Consider the following 15,522-nt stretch of genomic DNA (forward strand, 5'->3'; position numbering starts at 1 on the left):
CATTAGATCCTGGAGGTTGAGGACATCTGCTCTACTGGATCACAGGTAGCAATCATCATTAAGATTGCCTGGCTCACTTTTCATATTCTCTTAATTTCAAGGTGAGAGTCTTTTTCCTCTGGCTATTTCTCTGAGATAATTTGAAAACACACTCTGTTTTCCTTGTCCTCCCTCAGTTAGAACTTTCCCAGCATCTTTGGAGAGCACTCTTGACAGGAGATGTACCTGACTTTTCCTCTCCTGCCTTTGGGATTTCTTCCGGTTTGGGCCACAGAGGGTTTTGCAGGAAAGCAGAGATATTCCTTTTTTTTTTTTTTTTAACTTCACCTATTGAATATTCATCAGGTGATGGATTCCACCTCAACGATCAGCCAAGGGAATAAAAATAGTTTGCAGCCAGCTCTCTGCCACAGACAGAGCTCCCAACCATTGGAAGATGGGGCTTTTCCTACTGGGTGATGTTAAGACAAGCAGGTCTGATTTCCCCAGACAGAGCTCTGTGCTCAGAGCAGATGCCTGTCAAAGCAGCCCCCGGTAAGTGGCAACACTTCCTTTCCCTAAAGGTAACTGTCCTCATCACTCTCATTAGCGAGCCAAGTGAACCTTGGGTGCATATCAGAATTTGCTTTAAAATATTCATCGTCTGACAACTGATATTTCAGCCATATTTCCTTGAAAACTACTTTGGGAGAGGAAGGCTGAGCGGCAGGGCTCAATTAACTTAGCATTTTGCTCACCTTCTGAAACTACTTTTCAAGTCCGAATCATTAAAAATTCATGGCACTGTGTAACATGTTATTCTCTGGTGAGGACTGAGCAGGACAGAGGTGGCTGCTAGTACAGGGCTATCCCTCCTGTGCGTGCAGTGGCAGATGAAGCCGGGGCTGTCCTGGGTGGGATAAACAAAACTCTCCCCCCCACCTCAGGGACATCATTCTGTTCAGGAAGCATCAACACCCCTTACCAAGCCCTGGATGGGTCTTCCAAGTGGGTAGTGAAGCTTTTTCATGGTTTCCGCAGAAAGAGGCAGCCAGGAGTACCCAGGAGCACCTCTGAAACATGGTAAGTGGGAAAAATTGGAGACAGACACACACAGGTTCTTGAGCAGTTTTGACAATTACCTCTGTGAGGCTCGATTTCTACATATGCAAAGTACACAGAGTTCCAGGGCGAAGACTGGAATAGCATAGAGAAGGTGCACTGAATCTTTTGGCAGTTCACTGATGCTAAATAACTGTCTCATCACCTCCATCACAGGGATATGGCATCTGGACCACTGTGCACATTCTACTATGTCACCATGTCTGCGTCCCCTCCAAAGCACTAGAGTCCAGGCCCTGTTCACCTCCACCCTCGGTGCTCAACATTAGCTGGTACAGAAAAGGGACTCAGTGCAACTTTTGTGAGATAATTGTAAGGACACATATTCATATTTATTTGTTAATTCATATAATGGTTGTTCAGTTGCTCGGTCATGTCCAACTCTTTGCAACCCCATGGACTGCATCACACCAGGCTTCCCTGCCCTTCACAATCTCCCAGAGTTTGCTCAAACTCATGTCCATTGAGCTGGTGATGCCATCCAACCATCTCATCCTCTGTTGCCCCTTTCTCCTCCTGCCCTCAATCTTTCCCAGCATCAGTCTTTTCCCATAAGTTGGCTCTTTGCATCAAGTAGCCAGAGCATTGGAGCTTCAGCATCATTCCTTCCAATGAATATTCAGAGATTGACTGGTTTAATCTTCTTGCTGTTCAAGGGACTCTCAAGTGTCTTCTCCAGCACCACAACTTGAAAGCATCCATTCTTTGGTGTTCAGCCTTCTTTATGCTCCAACTCTCACATCCATATAACTATTTGAAGGGAACATGATTATCATTAGTCCATTAATTATGATAACTTTTGAAAAAAGAATTATTATAAAGTAAGCACAAACTACTGATTGCCAATGTAATGATTTTCAAGCAAAAATTTAACAGGAAACTGACCAAAATAAGTTGTTCTTCTAATGGCCATAGCTTCCAAGTCCTAAGCAAACAGGAATTTTGCTTCAAAAAGAGAACAACTGAAAACAAAAACTGGCCCTTTGGACATAGTCTAAAAACATGCTTGATAATTGCATCCTAGTCGCTAATGGACGTTTGCCCATAGCCCCTAAACCATCCCATAATTTGAAAATGTTCAGTTTGTTTGTCATTTCTCAGTTTGCTGAGGTTTGGTTTTTGTCTCCACATCCAACTGCTCAGAATCTTATTCAAGCAGATCCAAACCACTCTGGTCTAGAAATAGGGCTTGAAATCTGGCCAGCCTGGTTTTTTATGCAATATTTCCAGTACTCCCGCTTTCAAAACAAGCTGGTGGAAAGAAAACGCTAGACAAGCCCCACTGTGGTATTCCAGAACTTTCCCAGTTCAGCCTGGAAACTTCAGAGAATTGTGAGATACAACCAAGAAAAATAAAAATAATACCACTTTACATTTGCCTAACATTTGATCATCTATGTGTAGCTAATGTTTATTCAGCAATTGAGTTTCACACATAATATCCGTTGAATCTTCCAAACAAGCCTGTGAAAAAGAGAATTTTCTCCTTTTCACAGAGGGTCTTTTTTACAGGGTATGAAGTGCCCAGGCCAGGTTCATGATTTTCTTGGAGTGTTCCCATCGTTATCTTCTTCGATCATCTGGGAACTGGGATCAGCAGGGCCTGGGAGCCCCTCCGTGCAGAACCAGGGTCAGGAAGGTGACTTTTTCAGGGTCATACCACCAACAAGAGACAAAAACTAGAGTCTGTGCTTTGTCCATATATGCTATCAATGCTGCTCAACTGCAAAAGTAGCTTAGCATTTAATGTTTTTAAAATATTTTAAATGCTTAATGCTTTTAAACAACAGTTATAGAAGTCTCACTAAAAGATGTGTTTCAAAGCAATTGCAGTACCATTTCATCCAGGGAAACAAGAGTTCAGCAAAGCTGACACTAAGTCTACACCCTCACACTGGATCATGGATGACGGTTTATAATGAGTACAAATTAAACAAGTTAACAAGGATGGAAAGGGTTGGTATATCCCAGTCATCAATAGGTCTAACCTACTATTTGTGGGGCAGGATAAGGTAAAGTTAGTCACAGCCTCTGATCCAGACTGTCCAGATTTAATCCTTTCATCTACTCACTGGTTCACATGTTAGGTGTGTACCTTAACTCTCCATGACTCTGCTTTCTCCTCTGTAATGTTACCTACCTCATGAATGTGTTGTATTAATTGAATTAATGTATGCAAAGTCCTGGAATAGTCTTTAGCAGGCACAATATAAGAGTTTGCTATTATCATGGACTACACCGACCCTCTGACTAGGTGCTGCCTTCTCATTTTAAGCAGATACATGTTGATTTCTGTAGTAGTGTGTAGATATTTTGTATCTCTGGTGGGAATATATTCCCTGAGGGCAAAAGTGGTTCACCATTCATTTGGTCTCCCAAAATGCCTAGCAAGAGTGGCAGACATAGAGAAGGTGATTAATAAATACTGGAGGATTCCCCTGATGGTCCAGTGGTTAAGATTCTGCACTTTCAATGCAGGGGGCCCAGGTTTGACCCCTGGTCAGGGAACTAAGATTCCCGCATGCTGCTTGGCATAGTCAAAAAATAAATAAGTCATTTTTAAAATATAATAAAATAGATACTTTTGGATGTGGTAAGCCAATTTTAAAATCTTATACTGCCATGTACCAATTCAAATTTCTCCAATGATTTCTGTTGCTTGGGGTGCAAATCTGACTTTCTCAGGTAGGCAGCCAAGTCTCTCTTACAAGTTCTGGGGATTCTTCCCCTGATTCTGGCCCAGCTGATTCGCTGGCCACATCCCAAGCATGGGTGGCAGTAACCCCCTTGTTGCCTTTGCTTATTTTTCTCCTCCTATCTAGAGTGCCTTCCTCCTGTGCTCAGCCTATCCAAATCACACACACCCTTCCCTCCAAGCCCACCTTCTCCTGGGAGCTGTTCTCGAACCCCCAAAGTCAAGCAGCTGTCTTCATCTTCTCTTGACCCCTATAGCTTTATAACTACAATTCATTTGGAATGTATCACTTTCAGTCTTAAGTTTTGGTCAAAATATTATGCCTTGTTTCCAAAGGGGGAAAAGGGCAAAATGAAAGCAGGGGGAAGGAGAAGGGTACTAGAGCTTTGAATCTCTCTGGAACTCATTTCAGCCAGAGAGGGAGGGGCTTGCAACAATGGGAAGAGATGGGACAACTGAGGCTCTTTGTCTGCCCTCCAGAGCAGACGCAGCAATCAGGGTCTTTTGTATTTCCATGCAAATGTTCATTGCAGCACCATTTACAATAGCCAGGACCTGGAAGCAGCTAGGTCCATTGACAGATGAGTGGATAGAGAAGCAGTGATACATAGGGACTGCTACTCAGCCATAAAAAGGAACAAAACTGGGTCATCTGTAGTGATGGGCCTAGAATCTGTTACACAGAGTGAAGTAAGTCAGAAAGAGAAAAACAAATATATATTAAGGCATACGTATGGAATCTAGGTGGAGAAGGAAATGGCAACCCACTCCAGTATTTTTGCCTGGAGAATTCCATGGACAGAGGAGCCTGGTGGGCTACAGTCCATGGGGTCACAAAGAGTTGGACATGACTGAGTGACTAACACTATGGAATCTAGGAAGATGGTACAGATGAGCCTGTTTGCAGGGCAGAGATCAAGATGCAGACAGAAAATGAATATGAGGGCAGAGGGGGAAAAGGGGTGTGAGACAGATTGGGAGAATAGGATTGACATATATAACACATATCCACTACCACGAGTACAATAGATAGCTAGTGGGAAGCTGTTATATAACACAGGGAGGCAAGTTCCATACTCTGTGATGACCCAGAGAGGTGGGATGGGGATGGGGTGGGAGGGAGGTTCAAGAGGGAAGGGATATATGTGTACATATAGCTGATTCACTTCATTGTACAGCAGAAACTAATAGAACATTGTAAAGCAATTATACTCCAATTTAAAAAAGAAAAAAAGCAATCAGCCATGAAAACATAAATCCTTGATATTTGGAAGGCAGGGTCCTTTTTGCCAACTCTGGATCCCACAAGCTATGTTCAAGATGTTTCAGGAGCAGTGAGGGATAAGTAGCTACTACTGCACTAAGGGCTAAAACTGATCAAAATGAAGCTCTATTTACCAACCAAGTCAATGGACATGAACTTGGGCAAACTCCAAGAGATGGTGAGTGACAGGGAAGCCTGGCTTGCTGCAGTCCATGGGATCACACAGAGTCAGATACGACTTGGTGACTGAACATCAACAGCAGCCAACCAAGTCTCCATCCTGGAAATGGAAAGTATTCAACACACTCCTGAGTTCCAAAATGATTACAGCAGTTACATTCTGCCAGTGTAATTATTGGTTAGATGTGGAGGCAGATTCCTGGTGCTTCCCGCTCTGCCACTCTTGCAGAATTCTCTCCCATGTTTCCTCACTGATTATCTCCTTGTTAAATTATATGCCCTGTTGAGGGGGGATCACAGACATTGTCCACTTTGATCACCATTTGGACCTTCAGATTTGAACCTATTGCATTCTAGATACTCAATGTATTAGTTATCTGTTGTTAGATGAAAAACTACACCCAAAGCTTGCTTGCTCAAACCCACCATACTTACAATTATCTTCATGGTTTCTGTGGGTCAGGAATTCAAGAGCAACTCATATGAAGATTCTGGCTCAGGTTCTGGTTCAACCTCAACTCTGAGGTTGCAGCAGATATTGACCAGGGTCACAGGGATCTCAAGACTCTTCTAGGGCAGAGTGACTTCTGACATGGCCCACTCACAGTTCTAACTGTGCCAAGGGTTCTTGCTGATTCCTTTTTCCCACATGGTCCTCCCCGGGGCCTGACAATGTTCTCCCAGCAGAAGGCTGGCTCCCCCAGAGTGAGCAATCCAAGACCCAACAGAAGTCGTAAAGATCCAGCTTTGGAAGTAGTGTTGCATCTAGCAAGCTAGCATGGCTGTCAATAGATAATTTTTCTGGTTGGGTGTCTTCTCCTTCACTAGCTTAGATGCTCTTTGAAAGAAAAAACTTTCAAACTTCCTTGTAGTATCTGGTACAGTGCTTTGTATTTAGCAAGCACTCAAGTCTTTATTTTATTTTTTAAATTTTTGACAAGGACCATTTTTAAAGTCTTTATTGAATTTGTTACATTATTGCTTCTGGTTTAGGATTTATTTTTTGGCCATGTGGGATCTTAACTCTCCAACCAGGGATGGAACCCACACCCCTTTCATCAGAAGACAAAGTCTCAGCCACTGGACTGCTAGGGAAGTATTATCACTCAAGTCTTTAATATAGTCACAATCAATAGAAAGATATTTGCCAGTAAATAGTATCAATATTTTCATAATCAGCCAAATCATAATTTTTAGGTTTTTATTGGACAGTTATTTTACTCAGATGAATAATGTTTGAGGGAATAGAATTTCTGTCTTCAGTATTCTTTAAGCAAGCTGGGAATTTTGACGGACACCATCAGGAACAAGTTGCATATAATCTCCTTTGGCTACTGAGCATGACACTTAGTGATTTTCTTCTCTAAGTGTTATGTCTTCGTCTTTGAGGTTTTCATTTGCTTTTGTTGGCATAAACTCACTGTTTCTAGACCACCAGTACTCCTAAAGACCAAAATTAATTGCTAGTTTTATAGTTTTATATGTCTAAATGATAGGGATGCCAGATTGTTTCAAAATGAAAACACATCCAAATTTAATGAAGTTCAAAGGAAGAAATGTTTATTTATGGATTAAAGCATAAAATGATCTGTTGCTTGTAGTTACTGAAGTAGTGACAGCTCTTTTTAACAGGGAAAGGGAGGGCAAGTGGGGAAGCGCAAGGGAGAAAGTTCCTTCTGTGATGCTGAGCATGAATCAACAATCCAGACAGATAAATAAAAGGCCCATGGGTTTTGACACCAGTTGAAAACACATGATATCCAAGTGAAGTCTGCAAAAGGGAGGGGAGTCTCTGGTAAGAGGGTGGAGGTTTTCTTCTGTCAGCTCATCATTTGCTTGCTCAGGGAAGTCTCCACATGTCTGCAGGAATAGAGCATACTTTGTCCCTCTGGGGCACAGCTTTGGTGGCGGTTGAAGTTCATTGGTATCATTAAGCCTTCCCAGAGTTGTTGGAACAGAAGACACAGAATCTAAACTAGAAGGCCACCAAAGAGACTTATTTCCATGTCTTTTATGGCTACCACATCTCTATGCACATACTGCTTGAGATCGCATCACTGGGTACCATGTTCCCTGGAGCAGAAAGAGCTGGACAGCTGTTGTAATTGAGCAGAAGTCCGAAACCATTCTCTAAAGCTTTTCATTGTTTCCAAGAATGCAAAAGCATCTTAACAAATACTTTCTCCCATCACAAAATAGATCATTATCTAATGACACTTATTTCACTCAGTAAGACACTTAAAGTACTACATTCTTCATTTTGTTTAATCTGAACTTGTGGTAATATTAGAACTGGTATACATTGCACAATGATTTATAATTTTACATTTAGCACATAATTTCTATTAACTTCTACATTCATCCACTCTTTATACTAACTTTCTCTGAAATGAATTGAAATTTAAATATAGATTTAAATATTTTACTATTTAAATATAGTAGAAAGCACATTAGATTTGGAGTCAGAAAACCCAGGTCCAGTTTCCCCTGTGATCATGAACATAAGGCTTAATTTCTCAGAGTTTCGTCTCAAGTCCATCATAGGTAAATGATGGATAAAGCAAGGATAATCCTATCACCTTCCGTGCTCATTAAGATTGCTGTGAAAATCAAAAGCATCAGTGTATATGAAAGCCCCCAGTAACACGTGTTTTACAAGATTTGAGATATGTTAATATTTTTATCTTACTCATAAGCTACAAAGGTGATACTTCCAAACGCGCGGCATGTCCTCTGCTCCACCTCTTAGCCCCGCCTGGCTTCCAAAAGCGAAGTCATCATATTAGCTCATCTGTTATAACCTTCCGATTCCATCGATGGAAATTGTCCATGAGTCAGGGTGTCTGATTCTGGTAGAGACTGTCAGCTATTGTTACTCCTTCAAAGCCTTCATCATAATATATTCTAATAATAACATGATAATGGTCTAATGATCTGAGAGGACAGAAATCATTTTCTCAAAGATCCAATCTTAATCCCAAATGGAGTGAAATAAGACTGTTTTCCAGCTCCCTTCTTTCTCTGTGTCTAAATAATTTGATGCAGCTTTTAGATGGATTAGAGACATGGTTTACTGTGAACATTTTTTTTTCTCCAAGAAAATGGATTATCAAAGAGAATAAGTCAAAAATAATGCTGAAATCAAAAATCAAGATTTGGGACAAGCCATCTTCATTGTTCAAATTAAAGATGTTAAGAAACTCCACCTTAGATGCTAGTTTGGTTCCTTTGCAGTAGATTGTGTAGCTAATTCCCAGTGTCTTGAGTCAGGGATAGATACTCAAGGTCAGTTGCTCCTCAGGAATCATGGCAAAGTTCTTCCATGGTCAGGCTAGCCAATTGGCAATACCAGCCGCCTTAACATGTGCTGTCCAGGCTCCAGTCATATTGTCCATGATCTATGGTGTGGAACAATGGGTTTTTAGCTAAGGAGGGAGACCCAAAGCTGTACACCAGGAAAATGTGGTCCCAGTCCAGTTTCAGTCTGTGATAAGAAAGGCGTTCCTGATAAGAAACATACAGATAGGGTTCCTTAGCCATCACAAAGAAAGGTCAGCTTTGTGTCTGCATCTCTATTCCTGCCCTGCAAACAGGCTTATCTGTACTGCCTTTCTAGATTCCACGTGCTGTGCTTAGTTGGCTCAGCTGTGTCCGACTCTTTGCAACCCCATGGACTGTAGGCCACCAGGCTCCTCTGTCCATGGGGAATCTCCAGGCAAGAATACTGGAGTGGGTTGCCATCCCCTCCTCCAGGGCATCTTCCCAACCCAGGGATCAAACCCAGGTCTCCCACATTGCAGGTGGATTCTTTACTGTCTGAGCATACATATGTGTTAATGCATGATATTTGTTTTTCTCTTTCTGACTTACTTCACTCTCTATAATAGACTCTAGGCCCATCCACATCACTACAATTGACCTAATTTGGTCCCTTTTATGGCTGAGTAATATTCCATTGTATTTAAAATAGCTAGCTAGTGGGAAGCTGCTGTATAGCACAGGGAGCCCAGGTCAGTGCTCTGTGATGACCTAGAGGAGTAGGATGGGGGGGTGGTAGGGAGGTTCGAGAAGGAGGGGTATATATGTATACATTTAGCTGACTCACTTTGTCATACAGCAAACACTAACACAATATTGTAAAGCAATTATATTGCAATTTTTTAAAAGAAAAAAAAGAAATATCAGCTTTGCCACCTTTGTGTCTGGTGTCCAATAAATTAGAATGTCCCTTCAATCAGCAGTAGAGGCTATGCCTTTCAGTCACTTGCCAAAGAACACAGCCTTGAAATCTCAGCATTGCTAAAAGCCCATGGAAACAAAGGCTATCTCTAGAAAGAAGAACTTGAAGTTCCTTACATAGAGATCAGTAAAATACATTCCTTTTCAAACTTAGTACCTAGAGGGAGTCTATTCCACCTGATTATTTCATCAGGCAAATACAAGTATAAAACACATCCACATCTTCATTTAGTTGTAATTAGAGGTATATTTCGGGCTTCCTTGGTAGCTTAGCTGGTAGAGAATCCACCTGCATTTTTGCAGGAAACCCCGGTTCAATTCCTAGGTTGGGAAGATCCCCTGGAGAAGGGATAGGCTACCCATTCCAGTATTCTTGAGCTTCCCTGGTGGCTCAGATGGTAAAGAACCCACCTGTGATGCAGGAGACCTGGATTCAATCCCTGGGTTGGGAAGGTCCCCTGGAAGAGAGCATGACAATACTAGAGCATGTAACACTCTAGTTTTCTTGCCTGGAGGATCCCCATGGACAGAGAAGCCTGGCAGGCTACAATCCCTGGGGTTGCAAAGAGTCGGACATGACTGAGTGACTAAGTACAACACAGAGGTATATTTCATAGTGAATTATAAAAACTTGGCCTACAATTTTAATTTCCTATCCACTTCTCACTTTGTGGTGTGTAGTTTTCACTCAAATATTCCTTGTGTGTGTGAATGTACACACACATACGCCACATGTCATTATCATCATCCATGTAAGTGGTTTGAGAAAATAGGTAAAAAAAAAAAAAACTATAAAATGGATCTTATAATTCCCAAATTTTCCTATACTCAGTATAGCAAGGTGTGAAAACCTAAGAATAATGTGTACATTATTGGGGTTAAAAATATTCTTAGTATCTCCTGGAAGCCAACTCTGAACCCTGACTTGACTAATTTCTACTCATTACTCAAGAAGCATCTCTGGAGTTATCACTTCCAGGAAGCTTTTCATCTACCTAGAACTCAAGCCATAGTTACAGTCCCTGCCCTGTAGCCAGTGGAGTTGGTCATGACCCTGACTGTTCCCTGCTGTAACCTGTGAGCTTCCTGAGACTAGATACTGTCTTATCTCTGAAGCTCCAGCACCTACCATAGCACCTGGTGTATAATAATACCACTAAAAATGATTATAGAATAAATACGAAAATACACCACATGTCTTAACAGTAGGAAGCAACTTTGCAAAGATGATTGAAACCAAAAATCTAGTTGTAGAACTTGAACTATGAAATAATGCACTGAAATAAATGATCTCTTTTGTACTCTGTTCAAATATCAATCTCAGTTTTGTTCATTTGAAAAAGGAGAATTGGCAAGATTATTAAGCAGTATACTCTTAAAGTATTTTTAGACTGATATTATCACCATATACATCTGCATTAGTAAAAGATGTGAGGGAAGAGCTCTGTAAGTGAAAACAAATGCATTTTTAAACATTATTATCCTTTTAATTTAGAAAATATTAGAAAAATTAAGCCTTCTGCAGAAACCAACTGAAACTGTTTCACTCTGGATTCTTTGAGACAGATTGAATCTTACCTCATTGAGAGTTTTAAGATGTACGGTCTTGGCCAAATGTAGTCTGAACTCCAACGTAGCATTACCCAAGTGATTTTTTTTTTTTTTTCGGATGGGATCATTTTTTTGTAAGCCTTTTACTGAATTTGTTATAATATTGTTTCTGTTTCATGTTTTGGTTTTTTTGGCCCTGAGGTATGTGGGATTTTAGCTTCCCAACCAGGGATCGAACCCACACCTCTTGCATTGGAAGGCAAAGTTTCCGGATTTTAGCTTCCCAACCAGGGATCGAACCCACACCTCTTGCATTGGAAGGCAAAGTTTCCATCACTGGACCACCAGGGAAATCTCTTCCAAAGTGATCTTAATATTAATCAGAAATCAGAATTTTTGATCATTAATGAAATGCACACAAGAATAAGAGCCTATGGGCTATGGAAGAAGAGTCAGAAGGTTAATAGAACAGCATGAGATACTAGGATTCTATTCATTTTCCAAGCTTTTGAGATTAGCTATTCACAGTAGCCAAGACATGGGCATCGCCTCAGTGTCCACCAGTGGGTGAATGGATAAAGAAAAAGTGGTGTCTACACACAGTGAAATATTATTCAGCCTTAAAAAAGAAGGGAAGCCTGCCATTTGCAACAACACAGAAGAACCTAGAGGACATTAAGTTTAATGAAATAAGCCAGTCACAGAAGGACAAACACTACCTGGCACCACCTTTTGTGAAATTTGGAATAGTCAAATTCATAGAAGTAGAACAGTGGTTATCAGGAGCCAGAGGGAGCAGAACAAGGAAGGTATCAGTCAAGGGGTACAGAGTTCCAGTTACACGAGATAAATAAACTGCTGGGTGCAGTAGCACAGAGCCCATCATTACCAGCATCGTGTTCTGTAGTTAAATATTTGCTAAGAGGGTAGATCTTATGTTGTCTTCTCGTCACATAATAACAGTACATAAAGAGAATGGGGTGGGAGGAAATTTTTAGAGGTGATGTATATGTTTATGGCATAGTTGTATGATGGTTCACGAATGTACCTCTCCAAACTCAAGTTATTTTTTTTTAAGAAAAGATACTTCAACAGGCACAAACATATAAATACACATAAACAAAAGCCTGCCTTTTCCCTCCCTGTTTATGAGAGTCCGTGTTACCCAGTTTTGAGATCTAGTTTCTAGTCTCACAACTACAGCATTCCTAAAGTTCAAGTCCACATCATAAGAGAAAGAGAACAGATGGAAATTTGTCTGCTGTCTTGGTTGCTACTTTATTATTGATGTGTCTACTGGATGTCCCCACCTCAGCGGAGAGATTAGAGATGACTGGAATCTGACCCATCCAAGGGAAGGAGTCAGAACTTGGGGGCATAGAGGGGGCTGCAGAGGACCATGACTTACCCAGAGAAAGGGAGGTAGTTTCTCCTTTCTCCTAGAAAGGTAGGAGGTAGAAAGCAGGGGCTGGATGCAATGAAGCCTGCGGGCCACACATCAAAATGTCCCCTAGATCAGGGGTTCCCAACCTCCAGGATCTAATGTCTGATGATCTGAGGTAGAGCTGATCATTTCTATTGTTAGAGATATAACAATAATAGAAATAAAGTGCACAGTAAATGTGACCCATTTGAATCATCCCCAAACCATCCCCTGATCCCTATCCCTAGAAAAATAATTGTCTTCCATGAAACCGGTCCCTAGTGCCAAAAACTTGGGGACCGCTGCCCAAGAGCGGTTCACTGCAAGCTGCACTCAGGTCCTTAGTACCTACTTACTTAGAGAACCTGCATAAATATACACAGGCTTTCTTATGCATCTACTTCATATGTGAGGAGAGAGAAACCTGGATGTAACCAGATTTAGCTGAACTGGGTTTATGGGAAAGAAGGCCTAAATCCTGATTTATTGGCAGAGGAATTTGTCCTCCAGAATTTGAATTCTTATCCCTGAGCTAAAACAGGGCAAATGCCCAGCCTTTCACACCTTCTGACTCTTGGAAATGCTGCTTTTCCTCTTTTCTCTCTTGCTACGCCTGCTTGCCTTCCCTTTGGCCTCCTCAGACGCCACCACATACACTTGTGTGCATGCTCAGTTGCTTCAGTCATGTCCAACTCTTTGCCATCCTATGGACTGCAGCCCGCCAGGCTCCTCTGTCCGTGGTATTCTCCGGGCAAGAATACTGGAGTGAGTTGTCATGCCCCTCTTCCAGGGAATCTTCCTGACCCAGGGATCGAACCTGCATCGCCTATGTCTACCTGGGTTGCCAAGTGGTCCACACATACATACATTTTATTAAAAGTTGAATTATCTTTGTTATTCTGTTGAAGGTCCCATCAAATTGCCAGAGGCCTTCCTTCAGCCTCCCCTGGGATCAACAGTGTGCAGCTGCCTGAGAAAAATCCACACATGTTTATAGAAAAACAGAAGTATATCATGCTGTGCGTGTATGTGTGTGTGTATGCTTGTAGGCATATGTATATGTGTGCATATGTATGCATAAATGTGCATGTGTTGTATAGGGCATAATCAGAAAGGAGAGAGAACAGGGGGTCAAGAGAAAGGGGCTGCCTGCATATATAAAGAACTATTGACCAGAAGGAATCAGTCCTTTCAATAACCCATCCACCCATCACCATGACAAAAACACAAGACAACACAATTAGGGAAGGAGGGATGCTTTTTTATCTTAGAGGAGGGAGAGAGACAAAAAGTAAGCAAGCTATGAAAAATAGACTTCTACCTCAATTTTCTTAACCAAATCCAAAATGTACTGCTTATAGCATTGGCAGTTTACAATGGCAATTAACATCAATCCTAGGGTCTAATTAACCTCAATCAACAAGTCTAAGTAGGTTAATTAAATAGGATTTGGCTAAGCATGAAGCAGAAAAATACAGCTGTCTCATTTAAATATGATTTACAGAGGAAAGTCACCCCTTACCAAAGTTTTTCAATTTCTTTTTGGGCGGCAAAGTAAATTGGAGGATGGGGTGGGGTGGAGGTGTCACCCAGAACACCTCTTATGGTCTGCCTCGTCTCAGATTTCCTTGGTCTAAGTCAGTCAGTATTGGAGCCTGTACCTCCAATATTCTTTCCAGGTTATTCGCCTTGATCTCAATCTAATCTTCTCTAAGAAACCTGGACTCATCCCTTTGTTGTTTATTTTGCACCTACCTATCCACCCCCACTCCCTTATGTTATAAATTCCTTCAGGGCACACAGTCTATTTGATTTATCCTCATCTCCTTAAAGTCATCAAGCCAAGTGCTTTGTGAGTAGTAAGTGCCCAATTAATCGTGCTTTTAATTGGATTTTCATCAAAATGTACTTTTTTCTCACCACGCCCCCAATCATAATTTGGATTCCTGGGCTTTAAGATAAAAGAGTCCAGATTCTGTGTGGGACAGAAGCATTGCAAGCTGCAGGGGTCTCTCTGGTCCTGTCTTCAGTGCCTTGTTGGCATCCCCAGGATTGTTCTACCCCTGTCATTCACCACGAGATCAAGGGGGCCAATTTGGTCAATGGTGACATCAAAGGTTCTGAATATTTGACTTTCAAAAGAGCTCATCAGGGAACTTTCCTGATGGTTCAGTGGTTAAGATTTCACCTTCCAACACAGGCAGTGCAGGTTCGATCCCCGGCTAGAGAGCTAAGAACTCATATGCCTCTCAGCCAAAAGCCAAAACATAAAACAACAGAAGCAATATTATAACAAATTCAATAAAGACTTTGAAATATGAACCACATCAAAAAAAAAATCTTTTAAAAAACAAAGAGCTAATCAGCATACACTTTAGGAGTTCCATGAACAGAGCCACTGCTATGGCTTGATAAGGTCAAACTGGCCAATTCAGACTCTGCATTAGTTCTGTCATTATTAAATGTCTGCAGCCTAGTGTGTCTGTGAAAAAAAAATATGAATTTTTTTTCTTTTTATTAGAAGCATTTCAGGTTACATGGGCACACCTGTCTTCTCAAATAATACCCATCTTGTAGCTGACACTCTGAAAGCAAACAGAAGATCCTTCCGGGCCCTGAGCTGTCAGATCACAGAAGGGACCTCAGGAATCAGTCTGCTCTGCCCCCTCATTTGACATATGTGGAATACTCAAGCTGGCCAGGTCATGCTCCCCTGGAAACTGACCAGCCCTGAGCCCATTCTCTGCCCCTGATTCTGTTCTAGCCAGTAGGGAGCTGCTGTCACTCCATCAGGAATAAAAGCTCAGAGTCCTCTAGGCTTGCCAGAGCTCCACTGGAGACAAAGAACTGTAGAATCCGGTTGAGCTATCAGGTATTATTATTTACTGGGGGTAAGGGGTTGTCTGCACCCACTGGAGAGATAGAGTATGCCACTGTGGACGGGTTCCCAGACAGAGCCAAGGAACTATTGCAGCCACATTTTTTTTCTTTTTAAAGAATTATTCTTTGATTTCTCTTCTTTATAGGAGTATAATTGCTTTATAATGTTGTGTGTGAGGCACTTATTAC

The 15,522-nt window shown here is 41.5% G+C and overlaps 1 non-coding gene across 1 annotated transcript; it reads left to right on the plus strand.

The window, feature by feature from the left end:
* The first annotated feature begins 3,535 nt into the window (after positions 1-3,535).
* On the plus strand, positions 3,536-3,609 carry TRNAE-UUC (transfer RNA glutamic acid (anticodon UUC)). Its single transcript has one exon. It is a non-coding gene; the product is annotated as a tRNA-Glu (tRNA).
* The last annotated feature ends 11,913 nt before the right edge of the window (positions 3,610-15,522 follow it).

The sequence above is a fragment of the Bos grunniens genome, chromosome 13, assembly GCF_055505025.1.
Source record: "Bos grunniens cultivar Pamir isolate PY7600 chromosome 13, Bosgru_T2T1.0, whole genome shotgun sequence".
Classification (NCBI taxonomy): Eukaryota; Metazoa; Chordata; class Mammalia; order Artiodactyla; family Bovidae; genus Bos; species Bos grunniens.